Source organism: Cherax quadricarinatus, chromosome 7 (assembly GCF_038502225.1).
Source record: "Cherax quadricarinatus isolate ZL_2023a chromosome 7, ASM3850222v1, whole genome shotgun sequence".
In the NCBI taxonomy this organism is placed as follows: domain Eukaryota; kingdom Metazoa; phylum Arthropoda; class Malacostraca; order Decapoda; family Parastacidae; genus Cherax; species Cherax quadricarinatus.
Window position 1 is genome coordinate 58,274,158 of NC_091298.1, and position 19,298 is coordinate 58,293,455.

Sequence of the window (19,298 nt, forward strand, 5' to 3'; positions counted from 1 at the left end):
GAGATGAGAGGGATATCTGAGGTCCAACACTGGTAAGAGATGGGGATATCTGAGGTCCAACACTGGTAAGAGATGAGAGGGATATCTGAGGTCCAACACTGGTAAGAGATGAGGGGGATATCTGAGGTCCAACACTGGTAAGAGATGAGAGGGATATCTGAGGTCCAACACTGGTAAGAGATGAGGGGGATATCTGAGGTCCAACACTGGTAAGAGATGGGGATATCTGAGGTCCAACACTGGTAAGAGATGAGAGGGATATCTGAGGTCCAACACTGGTAAGAGATGAGGGGGATATCTGAGGTCCAACACTGGTAAGAGATGGGGATATCTGAGGTCCAACACTGGTAAGAGATGAGAGGGATATCTGAGGTCCAACACTGGTAAGAGATGAGGGGGATATCTGAGGTCCAACACTGGTAAGAGATGAGGGGGATATCTGAGGTCCAACACTGGTAAGAGATGAGAGGGATATCTGAGGTCCAACACTGGTAAGAGATAAGAGGGATATCTGAGGTTTAACACTGGTAAGAGATAAGAGGGATATCTGAGGTCCAACACTGGTAAGAGATGAGAGGGATATCTGAGGTCCAACACTGGTAAGAGATGAGAGGGATATCTGAGGTTCAACACTGGTAAGAGATAAGAGGGATTTATGAGGTCCAACACTGGTAAGAGATGAGAGGGATATCTGAGGTTCAACACTGGTAAGAGATAAGAGGGATATCTGAGGTCCAACACTGGTAAGAGATGAGAGGGATATCTGAGGTCCAACACTGGTAAGAGATAAGAGGGATATCTGAGGTCCAACACTGGTAAGAGATGAGAGGGATATCTGAGGTTCAACACTGGTGAGAGATAAGAGGGATATCTGAGGTTCAACACTGGTAAGAGATAAGAGGGATATCTGAGGTCCAACACTGGTAAGAGATAAGAGGGATATCTGAGGTCCAGCACTGGTAAGAGATAAGAGGGATATCTGAGATCCAACACTGGTAAGATATAAGAGGGATATCTGAGGTTCAACACTGGTAAGAGATAAGAGGGATATTTGAGGTCAAACACTGGTAAGAGATAAGAGGGATATCTGAGGTCCAACACTGGTAAGAGATAAGAGGGATATCTGAGGTCCAACACTGGTAAAAGATGAGGGATATCTGAGGTTCAACACTGGTAAGAGATAAGAGAGATATCTGAGGTTCAACACTGGTAAGAGATAAGAGAGATATCTGAGGTTCAACACTGGTAAGAGAGACACGAGGATCTCCTAGGTCGATATATACAGGTATCTCGTACTTATTTCCTATCTCCAAATGTTTTCCTCTTTACCTCGACCAGTATATATATCACAGTAATCCCAACATATTAATGTTTTTTATTATTTGTAGATAGAGAAACGTGGTTATAAGGAACAATACACAAATGGTCCAAGTCAGACCGAATCGTCGTCATAAGCTTCTCCTTCCGATGTACGGTGGTCCGTGGCTTGGTGGCAAAGCTCTCGCTTCACACGCAGAGTGGCCGGGTTCGATTCCCGGCAGGGGTGGAAACATTGGGCGTGTTTCCTTACACCGGTTGTCTATATTCACCCATCAGTAAATTGGGTACCTGGGTGTTAGTGGACTAGTGATGGTCGCATCCTGGGACAAAATTGACCTAATTTGCTGGAAATGCTCTGCATAACAAGCGGCTTTCCATATAGTAGTATGTCAGTGATGTCAGCTAGACCTGTATACCCTGTACATGTACTTATAGAAATGAAGATTATTATTATTATTATTATTATTATTATTATTATTATGATGATGAACATAGTTATGCTTACGGTGTCTTCAGTACGGAATCTATCATGGAGACTTTTTTCAATTTCCAGTGAGTGCAGTAATTACTTCGTTCTATCTGCCTTCCATTATTCTGCTGTTCTTTTAAGAACTTTCTAGTACTCTTTCAGCACATGTGTGGGTAGGCGGGTGGGTGGGTTTATTAAGTGTTCAACTTGCATGTCCATTATCAGCTCCTTGAATTCAAGATGAGGGTAGAAAGGTGGTCATTATTGCCAGGGTGCGGTAGAAAGTGTGACCGCCTGTGGCTGATCAGCTGGAGAGAAAGAGAGAGAGAGAGAGAGAGAGAGAGAGAGAGAGAGAGAGAGAGAGAACTAGAGAGCAAGAGAGAGAACGAATTCATTCTCCCCCACACCCATACTCACGCTCTTTTACACACACACACACACTTTTTTTTTTTACCTAAAAAGAGATTCGCAGTTTACTTGACAGAATCTTAAGAGAACTTGTAATTGTTGAAGAATACGAAAAAACAATGTAATTGATGTTCCTCTCTCGTCGCCATTACAGTTTCGTTTATATCCGGCTGGTGACGCCATTTATCGTTCTTCTCGAACGAATTGAAAGTTGTGTTGGCTGTGTGCCTTGCTGTGCGACCGGATCTTACTGCGTCAGCAAGTTACTTGTACCCAGATTTTGATGATGTCTGATGGAAAAGTGTTTTGATGGTCTGTTATTGCTCTAGTATACTCTCTTGTGAGAGGTTTTCATGCTGACTTAATGTCAGTAAGGTGGTAGACAGCAACCATCCAGGGAGGTACTACCCTCCTGTCTTGTGTGAAGCATAGTAGGGTGGTAGGCAGCAACCATCCAGGGAGGTACTACCCTCCTGTCTTGTGTGAAGCATAGTAGGGTGGTAGACAGCAACCATCCAGGGAGGTACTACCCTCCTGTCTTGTGTGAAGCATAGTAGGGTGGTAGGCAGCAACCATCCAGGGAGGTACTACCCTCCTGTCTTGTGTGAAGCATAGTAGGGTGGTAGACAGCAACCATCCAGGGAGGTACTACCCTCCTGTCTTGTGTGAAGCATAGTAGGGTGGTAGGCAGCAACCATCCAGGGAGGTACTACCCTCCTGTCTTGTGTGAAGCATAGTAGGGTGGTAGACAGCAACCATCCAGGGAGGTACTACCCTCCTGTCTTGTGTGAAGCATAGTAGGGTGGTAGACAGCAACCATCCAGGGAGGTACTACCCTCCTGTCTTGTGTGAAGCATAGTAGGGTGGTAGACAGCAACCATCCAGGGAGGTACTACCCTCCTGTCTTGTGTGAAGCATAGTAGGGTGGTAGACAGCAACCATCCAGGGAGGTACTACCCTCCTGTCTTGTGTGAAGCATAGTAGGGTGGTAGACAGCAACCATCCAGGGAGGTACTACCCTCCTGTCTTGTGTGAAGCATAGTAGGGTGGTAGACAGCAACCATCCAGGGAGGTACTACCCTCCTGTCTTGTGTGAAGCATAGTAGGGTGGTAGACAGCAACCATCCAGGGAGGTACTACCCTCCTGTCTTGTGTGAAGCATAGTAGGGTGGTAGACAGCAACCATCCAGGGAGGTACTACCCTCCTGTCTTGTGTGAAGCATAGTAGGGTGGTAGACAGCAACCATCCAGGGAGGTACTACCCTCCTGTCTTGTGTGAAGCATAGTAGGGTGGTAGACAGCAACCATCCAGGGAGGTACTACCCTCCTGTCTTGTGTGAAGCATAGTAGGGTGGTAGACAGCAACCATCCAGGGAGGTACTACCCTCCTGTCTTGTGTGAAGCATAGTAGGGTGGTAGACAGCAACCATCCAGGGAGGTACTACCCTCCTGTCTTGTGTGAAGCATAGTAGGGTGGTAGACAGCAAACATCCAGGGAGGTACTACCCTCCTGTCTTGTGTGAAGCATAGTAGGGTGGTAGACAGCAAACATCCAGGGAGGTACTACCCTCCTGTCTTGTGTGAAGCATAGTAGGGTGGTAGACAGCAACCATCCAGGGAGGTACTACCCTCCTGTCTTGTGTGAAGCATAGTAGGGTGGTAGACAGCAAACATCCAGGGAGGTACTACCCTCCTGTCTTGTGTGAAGCATAGTAGGGTGGTAGACAGCAACCATCCAGGGAGGTACTACCCTCCTGTCTTGTGTGAAGCATAGTAGGGTGGTAGACAGCAACCATCCAGGGAGGTACTACCCTCCTGTCTTGTGTGAAGCATAGTAGGGTGGTAGACAGCAAACATCCAGGGAGGTACTACCCTCCTGTCTTGTGTGAAGCATAGTAGGGTGGTAGACAGCAACCATCCAGGGAGGTACTACCCTCCTGTCTTGTGTGAAGCATAGTAGGGTGGTAGACAGCAAACATCCAGGGAGGTACTACCCTCCTGTCTTGTGTGAAGCATAGTAGGGTGGTAGACAGCAACCATCCAGGGAGGTACTACCCTCCTGTCTTGTGTGAAGCATAGTAGGGTGGTAGACAGCAACCATCCAGGGAGGTACTACCCTCCTGTCTTGTGTGAAGCATAGTAGGGTGGTAGACAGCAACCATCCAGGGAGGTACTACCCTCCTGTCTTGTGTGAAGCATAGTAGGGTGGTAGACAGCAACCATCCAGGGAGGTACTACCCTCCTGTCTTGTGTGAAGCATAGTAGGGTGGTAGACAGCAACCATCCAGGGAGGTACTACCCTCCTGTCTTGTGTGAAGCATAGTAGGGTGGTAGACAGCAACCATCCAGGGAGGTACTACCCTCCTGTCTTGTGTGAAGCATAGTAGGGTGGTAGACAGCAACCATCCAGGGAGGTACTACCCTCCTGTCTTGTGTGAAGCATAGTAGGGTGGTAGACAGCAACCATCCAGGGAGGTACTACCCTCCTGTCTTGTGTGAAGCATAGTAGGGTGGTAGACAGCAACCATCCAGGGAGGTACTACCCTCCTGTCTTGTGTGAAGCATAGTAGGGTGGTAGACAGCAACCATCCAGGGAGGTACTACCCTCCTGTCTTGTGTGAAGCATAGTAGGGTGGTAGACAGCAACCATCCAGGGAGGTACTACCCTCCTGTCTTGTGTGAAGCATAGTAGGGTGGTAGACAGCAACCATCCAGGGAGGTACTACCCTCCTGTCTTGTGTGAAGCATAGTAGGGTGGTAGACAGCAACCATCCAGGGAGGTACTACCCTCCTGTCTTGTGTGAAGCATAGTAGGGTGGTAGACAGCAACCATCCAGGGAGGTACTACCCTCCTGTCTTGTGTGAAGCATAGTAGGGTGGTAGACAGCAACCATCCAGGGAGGTACTACCCTCCTGTCTTGTGTGAAGCATAGTAGGGTGGTAGACAGCAACCATCCAGGGAGGTACTACCCTCCTGTCTTGTGTGAAGCATAGTAGGGTGGTAGACAGCAACCATCCAGGGAGGTACTACCCTCCTGTCTTGTGTGAAGCATAGTAGGGTGGTAGACAGCAACCATCCAGGGAGGTACTACCCTCCTGTCTTGTGTGAAGCATAGTAGGGTGGTAGACAGCAACCATCCAGGGAGGTACTACCCTCCTGTCTTGTGTGAAGCATAGTAGGGTGGTAGACAGCAACCATCCAGGGAGGTACTACCCTCCTGTCTTGTGTGAAGCATAGTAGGGTGGTAGACAGCAACCATCCAGGGAGGTACTACCCTCCTGTCTTGTGTGAAGCATAGTAGGGTGGTAGACAGCAAACATCCAGGGAGGTACTACCCTCCTGTCTTGTGTGAAGCATAGTAGGGTGGTAGACAGCAAACATCCAGGGAGGTACTACCCTCCTGTCTTGTGTGAAGCATAGTAGGGTGGTAGACAGCAAACATCCAGGGAGGTACTACCCTCCTGTCTTGTGTGAAGCATAGTAGGGTGGTAGACAGCAACCATCCAGGGAGGTACTACCCTCCTGTCTTGTGTGAAGCATAGTAGGGTGGTAGACAGCAACCATCCAGGGAGGTACTACCCTCCTGTCTTGTGTGAAGCATAGTAGGGTGGTAGACAGCAACCATCCAGGGAGGTACTACCCTCCTGTCTTGTGTGAAGCATAGTAGGGTGGTAGACAGCAACCATCCAGGGAGGTACTACCCTCCTGTCTTGTGTGAAGCATAGTAGGGTGGTAGACAGCAACCATCCAGGGAGGTACTACCCTCCTGTCTTGTGTGAAGCATAGTAGGGTGGTAGACAGCAACCATCCAGGGAGGTACTACCCTCCTGTCTTGTGTGAAGCATAGTAGGGTGGTAGACAGCAACCATCCAGGGAGGTACTACCCTCCTGTCTTGTGTGAAGCATAGTAGGGTGGTAGACAGCAAACATCCAGGGAGGTACTACCCTCCTGTCTTGTGTGAAGCATAGTAGGGTGGTAGACAGCAAACATCCAGGGAGGTACTACCCTCCTGTCTTGTGTGAAGCATAGTAGGGTGGTAGACAGCAAACATCCAGGGAGGTACTACCCTCCTGTCTTGTGTGAAGCATAGTAGGGTGGTAGACAGCAAACATCCAGGGAGGTACTACCCTCCTGTCTTGTGTGAAGCATAGTAGGGTGGTAGACAGCAACCATCCAGGGAGGTACTACCCTCCTGTCTTGTGTGAAGCATAGTAGGGTGGTAGACAGCAAACATCCAGGGAGGTACTACCCTCCTGTCTTGTGTGAAGCATAGTAGGGTGGTAGACAGCAACCATCCAGGGAGGTACTACCCTCCTGTCTTGTGTGAAGCATAGTAGGGTGGTAGACAGCAACCATCCAGGGAGGTACTACCCTCCTGTCTTGTGTGAAGCATAGTAGGGTGGTAGACAGCAACCATCCAGGGAGGTACTACCCTCCTGTCTTGTGTGAAGCATAGTAGGGTGGTAGACAGCAAACATCCAGGGAGGTACTACCCTCCTGTCTTGTGTGAAGCATAGTAGGGTGGTAGACAGCAACCATCCAGGGAGGTACTACCCTCCTGTCTTGTGTGAAGCATAGTAGGGTGGTAGACAGCAACCATCCAGGGAGGTACTACCCTCCTGTCTTGTGTGAAGCATAGTAGGGTGGTAGACAGCAACCATCCAGGGAGGTACTACCCTCCTGTCTTGTGTGAAGCATAGTAGGGTGGTAGACAGCAACCATCCAGGGAGGTACTACCCTCCTGTCTTGTGTGAAGCATAGTAGGGTGGTAGACAGCAACCATCCAGGGAGGTACTACCCTCCTGTCTTGTGTGAAGCATAGTAGGGTGGTAGACAGCAACCATCCAGGGAGGTACTACCCTCCTGTCTTGTGTGAAGCATAGTAGGGTGGTAGACAGCAACCATCCAGGGAGGTACTACCCTCCTGTCTTGTGTGAAGCATAGTAGGGTGGTAGACAGCAACCATCCAGGGAGGTACTACCCTCCTGTCTTGTGTGAAGCATAGTAGGGTGGTAGACAGCAACCATCCAGGGAGGTACTACCCTCCTGTCTTGTGTGAAGCATAGTAGGGTGGTAGACAGCAACCATCCAGGGAGGTACTACCCTCCTGTCTTGTGTGAAGCATAGTAGGGTGGTAGACAGCAACCGTCCAGGGAGGTACTACCCTCCTGTCTTGTGTGAAGCATAGTAGGGTGGTAGACAGCAACCATCCAGGGAGGTACTACCCTCCTGTCTTGTGTGAAGCATAGTAGGGTGGTAGACAGCAACCATCCAGGGAGGTACTACCCTCCTGTCTTGTGTGAAGCATAGTAGGGTGGTAGACAGCAACCATCCAGGGAGGTACTACCCTCCTGTCTTGTGTGAAGCATAGTAGGGTGGTAGACAGCAACCATCCAGGGAGGTACTACCCTCCTGTCTTGTGTGAGTGTGAAACATTCCTTTGATATGTTTCGAGAGTTTTAATACTCGCAGCCCGACCCTGGGCCAGACTTATCTGGTGGTTGCCTGGTCAGTCCGGCTGTTGCTACTGGTGGCTTTCTGGCTCACATAGTATATTACAACCTCGTTTATCCGCCACTTGGCGGAAGAAATTGTCATAGGAAGTTGGTAGAAAGTCGTCTTCCAGGGAGGTGCTACCTTCCTGTCATGCCAGTTTGACTATTAAATGTTTTGCACTCTGGCAGAATTGCTGGTCTTTTGATGTTTATCACGAACAAGTAAGATGGCAAGTAAATCTTACAAGTACAAACTTACATTCAGTATACAGTATTTTTATTTTCCAGCGTTTTATTTATATGTATATATGTATATATATAATATATATATATATATATATATATATATATATATATATATATATATATATATATATATATATATATATATATATATATATATATATATATATATATGTAATGTGGATCATGGCCTCCGCGACCCGCTCTGACTACACCTCATAAATTGGAAAGGAAAATTAAAAGAATAATCGTAAGAAACGCCTGTTGAAAACGAAATTGTCGCTGTTTCGACGTCAGTCAGAGGTTCTTGATCCAAGGAACCGGATGTACCCTCGCTGCTTTGGAATCATGCCTGATTACCTCCCAAGCCTGAGGCGCTGTATGACCCACATGCTTTACCGTGAATGTAATAATAAGTGAATGACGTAATATCTCGCTTGAGTGAACACCAAGAAACTTTCTTCGTAAGTGTGAATATTAGTTATTGTTGATGTATCATGTATTTGGCGTGTGAAGACTGACCTGGGTTGTGGATGTGTCAACAGTATTATTGTTGTAGTATAGGTCCTGGCAACATTTATAAGGAAGGCTCCCTGGCCAAGCCACGTAACCTCTTGCATATAGGCCGCCCCGCACAGGCCTACAGTTGTTTCCTTGCTGTCATATCTCCAACGAACTCTCATTACAGATGGTGAGGAGGGAGTGATGGTGTGGGTGGATGGTGTAGATCTTGCTGTGTTGGTCTCCACTGCCTCATCCAGGTCATTCCGCTTCTTAACCACATTGACACTAAAGAAATTCTTCTTTACATCTCTATGGTTCATTTGTATTTTAAGATTCCACTTGTGTCCCCCCTGGTATTTGGGGTTGGGTATTTTGTGGTAGGTGTTGGGGATGGAGGTGGGACTGGGGTGTTGAGGGTTGGATGGATATTGGGGTGAGAGTGGGGGTGTAATATAACTGTTGTGGTGACAGCCTCTGGGGTAATAGAGAACTGGGCTGGGTACTTCCGCTTGTCTTGGTAATTACACATGCCCCACCTGCCCTCACCTGGGTATGCTGTAGTAACCACCTGCCCTCACCTGAGTATGATGAAGTTGCCACGTGCTTCACCTGATTACTGTATTATATAAAAGAGATATATAGAAATCTAGCCACCAAGGATCTAATTGCTGGGTGAAGTATTAAGGATGTGTAAGACAACTTCAACTTTCAAACTCTGCAACCTTAACAGCTCCGCACTTACACCCCCACAACTTGACAGCTCCGCACTTACACCCCCACAACTTGACAGCTCCGCACTTACACCCCCACAACTTGACAGCTCCGCACTTACACCCCCACAACTTGACAGCTCCGCACTTACACCCCCACAACTTGACAGCTCCGCACTTACACCCCCACAACTTGACAGCTCCGCACTTACACCCCCACAACTTGACAGCTCCGCACTTACACCCCCACAACTTGACAGCTCCGCACTTACACCCCCACAACTTGACAGCTCCGCACTTACACCCCCACAACTTGACAGCTCCGCACTTACACCCCCACAACTTGACAGCTCCGCACTTATACCCCCACAACTTGACAGCTCCGCACTTACACCCCTACAACTTGACAGCTCCGCACTTACACCCCCACAACTTACACAGCTCCGCACTTACACCCCTACAACTTACACAGCTCCGCACTTACACCCCTACAACTTGACAGCTCCGCACTTACACCCCTACAACTTACACAGCTCCGCACTTACACCCCCTACAACTTACACAGCTCCGCACTTACACCCCTACAACTTACACAGCTCCGCACTTACATCCCCTACAACTTACACAGCTCCGCACTTACACCCCCTACAACTTGACAGCTCCGCACTTACACCCCTACAACTTACACAGCTCCACACTTACACCCCTACAACTTACACAGCTCCGCACTTACACCCCTACAACTTACACAGCTCCACACTTACACCTCTACAACTTACACAGCTCCGCACTTACACCCCTACAACTTACACAGCTCCGCACTTACACCCCCGCAACTTGACAGCTCCGCACTTACACCCCCACAACTTGACAGCTCCGCACTTACACCCCTACAACTTACTCAGCTCCGCACTTAAACCTACACAACTTGACAACTCCGCACTTACACCCCTACAACTTACACAGCTCCGCAGTTACACCCTCACAACTTGACAGCTCCGCACTTACACCCTCACAACTTGACAGCTCCGCACTTACACCCCTACAACTTACACAGCTCCGCACTTACACCCCTACAACTTACACAGCTCCGCACTTACACCCCCGCAACTTGACAGCTCCGCACTTACACCCCTACAACTTACTCAGCTCCGCACTTAAACCCCCACAACTTGACAACTCCGCACTTACACCCCCACAACTTACTCAGCTCCGCACTTAAACCCCCACAACTTGACAACTCCGCACTTACACCCCTACAACTTACACAGCTCCGCACTTACACCCCAACAACTTGACAGCTCCGCACTTACACCCCTACAACTTACACAACTCCGCACTTACACCCCTACAACTTACACAGCTCCGCACTTACACCCCTACAACTTGACAGCTCCGCACTTACACCCCCACAACTTGACAGCTCCGCACTTACACCCCTACAACTTACACAGCTCCGCACTTACACCCCTACAACTTGACAGCTCCGCACTTAAGCCCCTACAACTTACACAGCTCCGCACTTACACCCCTACAACTTACACAGCTCCGCACTTACACCCCCACAACTTACTCAGCTCCGCACTTAAACCCCCACAACTTGACAACTCCGCACTTACACCCCTACAACTTACACAGCTCCGCACTTACACCCCAACAACTTGACAGCTCCGCACTTACACCCCTACAACTTACACAACTCCGCACTTACACCCCTACAACTTACACAACTCCGCACTTACACCCCTACAACTTACACAACTCCGCACTTACACCCCTACAACTTGACAGCTCCGCACTTACACCCCTACAACTTGACAGCTCCGCACTTAAGCCCCTACAACTTACACAGCTCCGCACTTACACCCCTACAACTTACACAGCTCCGCACTTACACCCCCACAACTTGATAGTTCCGCACTTACACCCCTACAACTTACACAGCTCCGCACTTACACCCCCGCAACTTGACAGCTCCGCACTTAAACCCCCACAACTTGACAACTCCGCACTTACACCCCCACAACTTACTCAGCTCCGCACTTAAACCCCCACAACTTGACAACTCCGCACTTACACCCCTACAACTTACTCAGCTCCGCACTTAAACCCCCACAACTTGACAGTTTTGCACTTACACCCCTACAACTTACACAGCTCTGCACTTACACCCCCACAACTTGACAGTTGTGCACTTACACCCCTACAACTTACACAGCTCCGCACTTACACCCCAACAACTTGACAGCTCCGCACTTACACCCCTACAACTTACACAACTCCGCACTTACACCCCTACAACTTACACAGCTCCGCACTTACACCCCTACAACTTGACAGCTCCGCACTTACACCCCTACAACTTACACAGCTCCGCACTTGCACCCCTACAACTTACACCCCTACAACTTACACAGCTCCGCACTTACACCCCTACAACTTACACCCCTACAACTTACACAGCTCCGCACTTACACCCCTACAACTTACACAGCTCCGCACTTACACCCCTACAACTTACACCCCTACAACTTACACCCCTACAACTTACACCCCTACAACTTACACCCCTACAACTTACACAGCTCCGCACTTACACCCCTACAACTTACACAGCTCCGCACTTACACCCCTACAACTTACACAGCTCCGCACTTACACCCCTACAACTTACACAGCTCCGCAATTACACCCCTACAACTTACACAGCTCCGCACTTACAACAACTTACACTCCGCACTTACAACAACTTACTCAGCTACTTACACTACAACTTACACAGCTCCGCACACTCCGCACTTACACCCCTACAACTTACTCAGCTCCGCACACCCCTACACAGCTTTACACCCCTACAACTTACACAGCCCTACAACTTACACCCCGCAATACAACTTACACCCCTACAACTTACACTCCGCACTTACACCCCTACAACTTACACAGCTCCGCACACACAGCCCGCAATACAACTTACACCCGCTACAACTTACACCCCTACAACTTACACCCCTACAACAACAACTTACACAGCACACACCCCTACAACTTACTCAGCTCCGCACTTACACCCCTACAACTTACACAGCTCCGCAATTACACCCCTACAACTTACTCAGCTCCGCACTTACACCCCTACAACTTACTCAGCCTTACACAGCTCCGCACTTACACCCCTACAACTTACACAGCTACGCAATTACACCCCTACCTTACACAGCTCCTACAACTTACACCCCTACAACTTACACCCCTACAACTTACACAGCTCCGCAATTACAGCTCCGCACTTACACCCCTACAACTTGCACAGCTCCGCACTTTACACAGCTCCGCACTTACACCCCTACAACTTACACAGCTCCGCACTTACACCCCTACAACTTACACAGCTCCGCACTTACACCCCTACAACTTGCTCCGCACTTACACCCCTACAACTTACACTCCGCACTTACACCCCTACTTACACAGCTCCGCACAGCTCCGCAATTACACCCCTACAACTTACTCAGCTCCGCACTTACACCCCTACAACTTACTCAGCTCCGCACTTACACCCCTACAACTTACACAGCTCCGCAATTACACCCCTACAACTTGCACAGCTCCGCACTTACACCCCTACAACTTACACAGCTCCGCAATTACACCCCTACAACTTACACAGCTCCGCAATTACACCCCTACAACTTGCACAGCTCCGCACTTACACCCCTACAACTTACACAGCTCCGCACTTACACCCCTACAACTTGCACAGCTCCGCACTTACACCCCTACAACTTACACAGCTCCGCACTTACACCCCTACAACTTGCACAGCTCCGCACTTACACCCCTACAACTTACACAGCTCCGCACTTACACCCCTACAACTTACACAGCTCCGCACTTACACCCCTACAACTTACACAGCTCCGCACTTACACCCCTACAACTTACACAGCTCCGCACTTACACCCCTACAACTTACACAGCTCCGCACTTACACCCCTACAACTTGCACAGCTCCGCACTTACACCCCTACAACTTACACAGCTCCGCACTTAAAAATGGATTTAAGAATCAATGTTTTACAGCTTCCGAGAGCTGTAGAATGAACATGTAAGAGACATAAACAGCCTTTCTGATCTTTTTCTCTACAGATCGAACAGCTAGAAAAGCAGAACGTTTGTAAGTCGAGAAGCTAGGCACGCAACTCGCTTGTAAGTCAAGGACCTCCTGTACTTTCATTGACTAAGGCTAGAGGCGGCTATCTTCTGGAATATATCAAATGTGTTAAATACGTAAAGAATAAAGAATTACTGAGATGGGTTAGACATCATGTCAGTCACCACCCTGGCTGTGACACCAGTGTTGGACTGCCAGTTGCTAGCACCAACAGCTTGATTGGTCAGGCTATCAGCCAAGAGGCCTGGCATGGGAACCGGCTTGGGGGAGGGGAAGGGAAGACGATGACTCCTCATAATCATGTGGCTAAACGTGAAGTTAATGCCAATGAAAATTTAATATTGCGAGTTGTTTGTCGGTGACAGAATCTTTGCAGAATTTAATAGAAATGTAATTGGAAAGAAATAACTGCTTCGTTGTAATATTTTTTAAAGGAATGGACGGGATTCCCTAGGTCTACTTAGCGCTTCTTTTTGATTATTATAATAATAATAATCCCTAGGTCTAGCTTGACCCCCACCCTCTTAACTACTTGACTACGAAGCTACAATGACCCTAACAATTCTGTCTTAAGTAATGTCTGAAGGCGCTTCTGTTGTTGCATCAACTACAGGTTTTTTTAATTGGCAATTTCTCACCAACATTAGTCTGTGTGAGTAGATATAACAATATAACACGTCGCTTGAAGCCGTGTCAGTCCTTCAAGAAAATCGTAAATACTTGTAACTAACACTATTATTACATTTTACTTGACGCATTAAATCACACACTGTTGGTAATGATATATATATATATATATATATATATATATATATATATATATATATATATATATATATATATATATATATATATATATATATATATTGTAACCACGAACAAGTGATATTTAATCAATAACAACACTGCGACTAGCTGAGGATTCGAACCCATGTTTAAAGATAAATTTTTTTTCGTCTATGTTAATGTAAAAATGAATAATCTTGTACCAAAAGAAGCTTAGAAAACTTGCCTAACCGTATTATAATAAGCGCAGTTTAATTTAGCCTAATCCAACGAAATATGTTTTAGATAAGTTTGCAATAATTTAATAAACAAATAAAATATATAATTTTTTTCGTTAGGTTCATAATGATTTTTTGCGAAATTAATGCATACACAAATTTTTGTTTGCCTTATTCGGCAAGAAGAGCGTTGCTATTTAAACCAAAATAGCAAATTTTACCTATTCGGCACGACATTTTATATATATATATATATATATATATATATATATATATATATATATATATATATATATATATATATATATATATATATATATATTATATATATATATATTATATATATATATATATATATATATATATATATATATATATATATATTATATATATATATATATATATATATATATATATATATATATATATATATATATATATATATATATATATATATATATATATATATATATATATATAATATATATATATATATATATATATATATATATATATAATATATATATATATATATTATATATATTATATATAATGAGGTAAGCGCTGGAGAGCCTGCAGACATACCTGTGATAGGGTTGTCAATATTATTGTGGCCTTCAACGATCAAGTACTTAAGTGAAGGATAAACACGTTATTAAAGCTCGGCTTTGACCCAACGACATTCCTTGAGAAGAGGTAGAATAAGTCATTTATGATTTTCCTAAAATAGTATATAATTGTGTCGTATTAAGACATTTGTTCAGAAAAAATGGGAAATTCTGAGTGAGAAGAATATTAGAAAGTAATTGGAAAATGCTTCAAGCAATTTACAACAACTAGAAACAGGAATATATTATTCACGAGGTCCCTGACTTGTACGAGCTGTGTTCTAGAGAAGACTGAAGGAAACTGGTCGCATGTATGTAAGGAACTCCGTTATGGAAGAAGTCTGGGCCTCTGAAATCCTATTGTAAAATTGATTATCTTGTATTAGTTTTCACTGTGGAAAGTTAACAATCTAGGCGCTTGTTGTAGAGGGTGAGAAAATCTTGCGTATACGAAAATACTAAGAATTGAGGAGCACTACAGTAGGCTTACTGGCCCATGCTTGGCAGATTACACTTTCACCTTACTATGCTTATTCATATTTTAGTAACCTATTTTAAAGTTAAAAGTTTAAAGATACAAGCTACGAAAGAAGTAGTTTGTAAGTAGGAGACTCGGCTGTCTCTGGGCCCTAATGAGAGCTTAGGTAGATTTGTCAAAAAAATTGCATTTCTTTTACACCTTTTAATTTACAGGGTCAAGAGCTGTTAGCCAACCTTAGCTCATTCTAAAACCTTTCCTAACCAAGATGTACTATCCCCCATTTTCCAGGATGCCACTCTCAGTTGTGGACTAGTACCCAGGTACCTATTTACTGCCCGGTAGAGAAGCTCGTGTGTCTTCACATGGCTGGAAATCGAATCAGCGTCTTTCGGTTGTGAGCCGAATGCGCTACCAGCCTAACATAAATAATCAATGAATTAAAAGAGTCACAGATGATAAATAGCATTGTGGTGAGTTTGAACAAGCTGAAGGGAGGTAGAGGCCATTTTTGTTCGTCAGGAGAAATGGGAAAGTGTATTGTGATGCTGATCTTAGTCATGTGATGCTGTTCTTGGTCATGTGATGCTGTTCTTGGTCATGTGATGCTGATCTTGGTCATGTGATGCTGATCTTGTTCATGTGATGCTGATCTTGGTCATGTGATGCTGATCTTAGTCATGTGATGCTGTTCTTGGTCATGTGATGCTGTTCTTGGTCATGTGATGCTGATCTTAGTCATGTGATGCTGATCTTGTTCATGTGATGCTGATCTTAGTCATGTGATGCTGATCTTGGTCATGTGATGCTGATCTTGTTCATGTGATGCTGATCTTAGTCATGTGATGCTGATCTTAGTCATGTGATGCTGATCTTGGTCATGTGATGCTGATCTTGGTCATGTGATGCTGATCTTGGTCATGTGATGCTGATCTTGGTCATGTGATGCTGATCTTGGTCATGTGATGCTGATCTTGGTCATGTGATGCTGATCTTGGTCATGTGATGCTGATCTTGGTCATGTGATGCTGATCTTGGTCATGTGATGCTGATCTTGGTCATGTGATGCTGATCTTGGTCATGTGATGCTGATCTTGGTCATGTGATGCTGATCTTGGTCATGTGATGCTGATCTTGGTCATGTGATGCTGATCTTGGTCATGTGATGCTGATCTTGGTCATGTGATGCTGATCTTAGTCATGTAATGCTGATCTTAGTCATGTGATGCTGATCTTAGTCATGTGATGCTGATCTTAGTCATGTGATGCTGATCCCTCCACACTCAGTGGAACATTTGCTCAGAGATCCGTGTTGTTGATGTGTGTCCATATGACGTTCCTTGTGACGTCGGTGATACGTGTTAATGTCCATATGACGTTCTTTGTGACGGTGACACGTGTTGATGTCCATATGACGTTCTTGTGAAGTCTGTGACACGTTTTGATGTATATCCGTCTGACGTTCCTTGTGACGTCGGTGATACGTGTTGATGATTTATATTCTTTTGGCGTGCGTTAATAACGCATAAATTTGACTTAATGTGCCTAATTATATAGATTCTAATATAAATTTAACATAATTACCTGGTCATGGACCGGGCCGCGGGGGCGTTGACCCCCGGAATAACCTCCAGGTAACATTTCAAAAAGTTAGTAAAATATTGTCATAGAAAAGGGAAACTTGATGCAAATATCCTTGTGACTTCTTGTGACTTGGGTACAAGTTTTCCTGGTAATGACGTCACGTGCCCTGGCCACGTGTGTGACGTCAGAGATCCGTGGTGGGTACCTGTGTCCTTGTGACGTCTGTAAGCTTTCCTGTTGGTGACGTTAAGTGCCCTGGCCACGTGTGTGACGTCAGGGACCCGTGGTGGCTACCTTTGTCTTTGTGACGCCTTTGTCCTTGTGACGTCTTGTGACGTCAGGTGTAAATTTACCTGCTGATAATTAATATTTTTTTTTTGTATTGCAGGCTGGCTGGCGACGGTGATGCCCTTCTTGCTCGGAGATGAAAGACAGTGCTTGCTACCCGGTGAGTGACTCGCCAGTACCAGTTACTCCGGTACCTGTTGCCAGTACCAGTTACTCCGGTACCTGTTGCCAGTACCAGTTACTCCGGTACCTGTTGCCAGTACCAGTTACTCCGGTACCTGTTGCCAGTACCAGTTACTCCGGTACCTGTTGCCAGTACCAGTTACTCCGGTACCTGTTGCCAGTACCAGTTACTCCGGTACCTGTTGCCAGTACCAGTTACTCCGGTACCTGTTGCCAGTACCAGTTACTCCGGTACCTGTTGCCAGTACCAGTTACTCCGGTACCTGTTGCCAGTACCAGTTACTCCGGTACCTGTTGCCAGTACCAGTTACTCCGGTACCTGTTGCCAGTACCAGTTACTCCGGTACCTGTTGCCAGTACCAGTTACTCCGGTACCTGTTGCCAGTACCAGTTACTCCGGTACCTGTTGCCAGTACCAGTTACTCCGGTACCTGTTGCCAGTACCAGTTACTCCGGTACCTGTTGCCAGTACCAGTTACTCCGGTACCTGTTGCCAGTACCAGTTACTCCGGTACCTGTTGCCAGTACCAGTTACTCCGGTACCTGTTGCCAGTACCAGTTACTCCGGTACCTGTTGCCAGTACCAGTTACTCCGGTACCTGTCGCCAGTACCAGTTACTCCGGTACCTGTTGCCAGTACCAGTTACTCCGGTACCTGTTGCCAGTACCAGTTACTCCGGTACCTGTTGCCAGTACCAGTTACTCCAGTACCTGTTGCCAGTACCAGTTACTCCGGTACCTGTTGCCAGTACCAGTTACTCCGGTACCTGTTGCCAGTACCAGTTACTCCGGTACCTGTTGCCAGTACCAGTTACTCCGGTACCTGTTGCCAGTACCAGTTACTCCGGTACCTGTTGCCAGTACCAGTTGCTCCGGTACCTGTTGCCAGTACCAGTTGCTCCGGTACCTGTTGCCAGTACCAGTTACTCCGGTACCTGTTGCCAGTACCAGTTGCTCCGGTACCTGTTGCCAGTACCAGTTACTCCGGTACCTGTTACCAGTACCAGCTACCCTGGTACCGGTTTTCGGTGCCAGGGTTATCCTGATACCTGTTACCAGTACATGTTTCCTTGTTAACTGATACTTGTTACCAGTACCAGTTTCCTTGTTACCAATACCAGTTTCCTTGATACCTAATACTTGTTACCGGTACCAGTTTACTTGATAACAGTACCAGTTTTCTTGTTACCTGGTACTTTTTATTAGTATCAGTTTACTTGTTACCAGTACTAGTTTTCTTGTTACCTTGTACTTGTTACCAGTACCGGTTTTCTTGTACTTGTTACCAGTACCAGTTTTCTTGTACTTGTTACTAGTACCAGTTTCCTTGATACCTGATACTTGTTACCAGTACCGGTTTCCTTGATACCTGATACTTGATAAGAGTACCAGTTTCCTTGATACTTGATACTTGTTAACAGTACCAGTTTCCTTGATACCTGATACTTGATAACAGTACCAGTTTCCTTGATACTTGATACTTGTTAGCAGTACCAGTTTCCTTGATACCTGATACTTGATAACAGTACCAGTTTCCTTGATACTTGTTAACAGTACCAGTTTCCGTAATACCTGGTACTTGTTACCAGTACCGGTATACTTATTATCTTCCATATACAGTAGTTGTTTCCCGGTGCGTGCTAAACTTTCCACCATGACTGCTTCCTGGCCTCCTGAGCCAATGTCATACCTGCTCTTGAAACTCTGCATGGAATTTACCTCTACCACTTACACATCCAATGCATCCCACTTCCCTATCGAGCTGGGAGTGAAGTGTGTCTTAGTTACTGTGTGTTATTAGTCAGAGGCACTTGTTAGTAAGACACTT

The 19,298-nt window shown here is 46.2% G+C and overlaps 1 long non-coding RNA gene across 1 annotated transcript in view; it reads left to right on the plus strand.

Annotated features, from left to right (window-relative positions):
• LOC138852363 (uncharacterized) overlaps window positions 1-19,298 on the plus strand; it is a 98,127-nt gene that overhangs the window by 55,646 nt on the left and 23,183 nt on the right. Inside the window, exon 2 of the long non-coding RNA XR_011391693.1 lies at window positions 17,388-17,447. This is a non-coding gene — a long non-coding RNA (uncharacterized lncRNA). The remainder of the gene's footprint in view (window positions 1-17,387; window positions 17,448-19,298) is intronic.